The following is a 6,000-nucleotide window of genomic DNA, read 5'->3' as shown; positions in this document are numbered from 1 at the left end:
ATTATTATTATTATTATTATTATTATTATTATTATTATTATTATTATTATTCTGGCTTCTCCATTCATCTCTGATGACCTGGACTCTTGCACTCTAGCCACCTGCTTCCTGAGCTAGAGCATGACTGGATCATAATACACCAATGGCCACAAATATGCTACTGCCCCCTTGTACATTGTAGGAAAAAAAATCTGCTGGTCCACCACATCAGATGGCTTAAGAAATAGTTTCTACATTGCTTTGTCTTAGTCATACAGCTGTAGCGAGCAGGCCTTCCCCATTTTCTGTTAGACATATATTTCTCGAATAAAACCTGCTCTTTACCCAAGATATCCTTTGATACTGATTTTGATACAAAGCCAACACTCTTCAGTGATCACCCCCTGCATGGTTCATTGTTTTCCTTGCTGACATGACCCTAGTAAGGATTAGGATCTGACAATTCCTCTACAATGAATTCTCCCTCTTTCATCCTTTCTGGTTGCTGTTCTTTTTCCTCTTAAACTAAGAAAGTGTGACTTGCCCAAGTGGGTCTCCATGTCTGAGTGGATATTTGGAACCTGGTCTCTCAGAGTCCTAGTCCAACATCTAAACCACTACATCATGCTGAGAAATGTTTTGAAATATCTACAAAAATTTCAATGAATTGTTAATGCGATAAGAGACAGAGTAATGGTGGGAGACTAGGCTATTGATCTCTGTATTCAGAGGCAGAATGTCTTGAATTCCAGATTCACCAGCATGGGCTGTTGCCTTCACGCCCTGCTTGTAAGCTTCCCAGAAGAGCTGGCTGCCCGCTGTCAGAAACAGAATGCTAGACGAGATGGACCTTAGATCTGAACCAGCAAGGCTCCTCTTATGTTTTTAAAAGGAAGTATCAAGGGAGTCTCTCTCATCCAATTAACAAAGCCATGAATAAGGTGTGTGTAATGAGCCTTTCCACCAAGATATTTATACATTTTTATACAGTGAATAGAGGGCAGGGGGAAAAGACTGCAAAAATACTTTTAATAGTACGGAGATGGCAAAAGAGTAAACTTGTTTATGTTAATCAAAATGTAAGCACTGTTAGTCCTTGTTTGTCTTTCTGTTTACCTATCTACCTACCTATCTCTACCCCCTCCTTCCCCTTACAGAATGAAATATATGTCGATTGTACTAATTTAGGATTTCCTTTGTCTGGATACAAATATTGGGCCTTAATGCAAAAGGGAAAGTTTTCAAATATTCTTCATGGGGCCCGTTCACACTATGAAATAACCCAGTGTGGAACCCAGGTTATTTCATAGGCGTTCACACACACATCAACTGCACTTGGTGCAGTTTGCTGTTTGGGAATTCTGTGAGTTTGTAGTCTAAAAACCAGTTTTTCCAAGCTCCATGAACAAATATATCAAAATGCCAAAGCTGTTCATAGCTAGTCGGTGGTGGGCTGATGCTCTGGATCCCTGTGCACCATAATATGCTGTTATATTCATTATCCTTAAAAGTAACTTTCCAGTCTCTGGTGGCAGAATATCTTTAGACTGGTAGTGTTGGGAGCCATCTGGAAGCACCCCAGCCTTGGGGAATTGTATATAAATTCCCATCCTCATAGGAGACAAGTGATAAGCTCACTGTTCTGCTTAGAAAAATGTACAGAAATTTTATTTGTAAGTGAAAACAGATTTAACATTTCAGATTTAGTATGCAAAGGGATCTTGTAGCACCTTTGAGACTAACTAATTAAAGATGCTACAACAGGATGGCCAGATGTCCTAACCACAAAGGAGAACAAGATACTGCAAAATGTAGGACATTCAAGAAGAGTGTAGGACATTACAAAATAAAAGCTAGAAACACTAACACAAATATAAATTCATTTCATATGCTTTATTTACAGCTATATTACATATACTGAATTTTATTATGTTCTCAACTGTATGTTTTATCTTTGTTAAAATGCCTTCTTGGCTTGCAAAATCCTTATAGAACTGTGAGCAAGACAAATGCTTAAAATTGGACTTTGCTATCAACAAACCCTTGACTGTATCTACATTTAAATTAGTCCTTTCATTTGTTCATTGTGCTGAAATTAAGGAAAGAAAAACCCTTTCAGCATTTTCGTGTCCTATAGCAGCCCATTGCCTAACACATTCGCTGTCTTTTTCCTCTGAGAAACATATGCACCCTGAGCTCTTAGAAAAAAGAATGTTAGAAGGATCCAAACTGTCCCCCCTATTTGCAGCGAGGACAGGCTACCAAGTAGACAAATTTCTCAAAGGGGAACAGCAAACATGGTGTTACTCAATGGACTTCTTAACCATATTCAAAATGGAGAACATTTTGGAATTCCTCCTGTATAGAAGGCTGAAATGTAGGACACGTCTGGGAGAAGGAGGTCATCTGGTCACCCTGTGCTACAAGATCCCTTTGCCTACTGTTATTCCTGATTAACAGGGCTATGTATCCGATTTCAGATTTAGAACAGTTTTTCAGTTGGTGCAAAATCTTATGGAAGATTGCACCTAGGGCAAATATGGATAAACCTCCAGCAATTCAGTCCACATTGTCTCCAGTAATGTGCATGCCAATTAAGGGTCAGCTGCAATGTCTGTATAACATCATATTTATTACATTGGATCTATTCTCTGGCACAACAAGACTGAGGCTCATGTTTTGAGGTGGTATTTTCACTCTGACACTTTCCATTGATATGGGCTATTTTCTATTGTCGTATTGCAGCATTGTTGCTGAGAAAATGATCGAGAAATCGTTGATGGCATGTTTGGCAGAAACACTTTAGCTTATAAGCTACAAGCATTTGAGTTTCTCAGAGTTCACTCATAGGCAAATGTCAACTAAACAGTTCACTCTAGGGAATGTCAGTATGCTTTTTTTGGTTGCATGGAAGGAATATGAGTTTGAAAGTGGTTCAGTAGGGCATAAAATTCTTGCACAGTACCATGCTGAAAACCCAGTGATCTGCCTGGCAGAACAGAATACACACACACACACACACACACAGAGAGAGAGAGAGGGAGGGGGAGAGAGAGGTCTGCTAAATTGCATATTCCAGACAGAGTTTTAGAAATGGGACTTTATAAACAATAAGTGGAATCCTATCGGAGAATTACAAATGCTTAAGCTAGTCAGATATTCATAACAGTTTGGTATGCTTCATGTTCCACATGAGGAGAGAGAAGTAGAGAGGTGATAGAACTAGAGACACAGGGGGACAGGGCTAGCACATCCCCTCCTCACATATTGATTCAACATACTTACATAATGAATGCATCATGGGCTTGTAAGTGAACCAGCATGGTGGAGTGGTTTGATTGTTGGAGTGCTGTACCAGGAGGAAGGTGGGATATAAATAAATAGAACAACTACAACAACAACAACAACAACTAGGACTCTGGAAACCAGGGTTTGAATTCCTGCCCAGCCATGGAAACCAACATTTTCTCAGCCTTACAGGAAGGCAAAGGTAGACCCCTTCTGAACAAATCTTGCCAAGACAACTCCTTGATATCATTGTCTTTGGGTTGCCATAGGTTGGAAATTACTTCTAGGCACACAGCAGCAGCAGCAACAACAGCTTGTATGAATTGCTTTTTATTTCTGTCACTTCAATGCCAGGGGTTTTACTGTTGTCATGGGTTTGTTGTTTTTAATGTATTGTTAGCAGTTAGAATCATAAAATCATAGAATTATAGAGTTGGAAGAGACCAAAAGAGTCATCCAGTCCATCCTCCCTGCCATGCAAGAATTCACAATCAAAGCATCCCCGACAGATGGCCATCCGATCTCTGTTTAAAAACCTCCAAAGGACACTCCACCACACTCTGAGGGAGTGTGTCACTGTCAAACAGCTCTTACTGTCAGGAAGTTCTTCCTAATCTTGATGTGGAATCTCTTTCTCTGTCAGGAAGTTCCTCCTAATGTTTAGGAGGAATCTCTTTTACTGAAGCTTGCATCCATTGTTCCAGATCCTATTCTCTGGAGCAGCAGAAAACAAGCTTGCTCCATCCTCAACATGACATCCCTTCAGATATTTAAACAGGGCTATCATATCACCACGTAAACATCTCTTCTCCAAGCTAAACACCCCTTGCTTCCTATATTGCTTCTCATGGGGCATGGTTTCCAGACCTTTCACCATTTTACCATTGTAGTTGATTGATTTTTAGTTGATTAATTTGATATTTGACAGCTTTTAAACTGAAAAGTAATGAATGTATGTGTCTCTGTGTATATAATTTCAGAACACTAAATAGTACTTCAAAGAAGTTGTTTTGAATCTTAGAAGGATGTAGTAACTTAAACACAAAAATTAATAGCTAGTATCCTGGGTCAGGGAGATATGGTATAAAGTTCTGCCAGGAGGAACTACTCCACATCTCCTTTTCCATCCACCCCAAAACCCACCTTTTAAATTGCTGCAGCCCCTTCGGTAAACAACTATTTACTGGCTAATAGAGGAGGACAAGTGGCATAGAAATGTCCAGCTATGCTCCTAGAGCTGGATGCACATGATGAAATAGCCTCCAGGGTCAGATGCTGTTTTTCAGTTTAACAGTCTAACTTCAGCTTATTCCACAAGTTGCAGCAACTATGTATATTCAAGGCTAGACTCACACACAGGCCTCATTTCAGAATCCCTTCAGAGTAGCATAAATATCCACATGTGGACCTAAGCTACATGGAGCCATATACCATCCCTCTGGACTTAATGTAAAGCCCTGAAGCTGCCTTGCACAATCATTCCATCATGCTTCACAGCAAGCAGGCAGGATTGGATAAAGTCTGGCTACCCACTGTAGTCAGACACACAATGATGACATCACTGCTGAGATCCACAGGGGTTCTCCAGGGTCTCAGCACTTCTGTAATCACTGTGCGTCTGGTGAAAGTGTGTGTCACCAGATGCTTCTCCGACCCTGCCTGCTCACCATGAAGCATGTGAGGTGGCTTATAGTAAGGCAGAGAGGAAGGAAATAGAAACCCCTGCAGCATCTGAAAAAACACATCCGCTGGCTTAAGGAACTCTTATGTCTGAAGATGTTCCTGCTTGATTTTCATCCACAGCATGTTGCAGTAGGAATTTACCAGTGTATGGACTATTGTGGCCAGGCTACCCTGTCCAGGAAAGGCTGTCAGAAGAGTTATATACTTTTTAATGTTTGAAGACTGGCTCCAATAGCTGTTCTTTGTCATAAGACTTACTGTTCTCTTAGTACTCTTAAAGGCAAAGGTAAAGGTAGTCCCTTGACATGAGTCTCTAGTCATAACTGACTATAGGGGGTGGTGCTCCTCTCCTTTATTATGCCAAAGAACCAGCATTTCCAAAGACGGCTCCTGTGGTCATGTGGCCAGCATGACTGCACTGAATGTGGTTTACCTTCCCACCTATTTATCTATTTGCATTTGCATGCTTTTGAACTGCTATGTTGGCAGGCGTTGGTACTAATGACAGGAGCTCACTCCATCATGTGGCACTTGGGCCTCGAACTGCTAATTTTCTGACCTCATGATAATCAGAATTGGCATCTTAACCACTAAGCTACCACATCTCTTTTTGTACTCATGAGTACATGAGTTTTTGTATCATGATGGGTACTCTTACTGATGATATAACAGACACATGTACTGAGTAGCTTCCATAATTTTTTCCATATATAACCTGGAGTAAAAAAGGCAAGTGGAGTCACAAGATGGATGGGGGGGTGGAGAGTGAAACCCTAGTGACACCACTGGAAAAAAACATTGTTTGTAACTGTCACATGCTTATAAACTAGATGCTTTGTTTATATTAAAGAGAGCTTTTGCTTTTGGATGATCTAGAAATGTAGAAAATAAAAATAGTTTTATTAAGCTGTGGTGGATTTCTGCTCTGACAAGGAAGGAGTTGGACTTTGGCCTTTGGGATATCTTTCAACTCTGATTCTAGGAAGTAATGTTATAAAATGAAATAATAAAAAAATAATAACTAAGGAGATCGGGGCTTGTGATTTGCCA

The sequence above is a fragment of the Sceloporus undulatus genome, chromosome 2, assembly GCF_019175285.1.
Source record: "Sceloporus undulatus isolate JIND9_A2432 ecotype Alabama chromosome 2, SceUnd_v1.1, whole genome shotgun sequence".
In the NCBI taxonomy this organism is placed as follows: Eukaryota; Metazoa; Chordata; class Lepidosauria; order Squamata; family Phrynosomatidae; genus Sceloporus; species Sceloporus undulatus.
The sequence above is the reverse complement of the archived record's forward strand: the minus strand, read 5'-3'. Positions refer to the sequence as shown.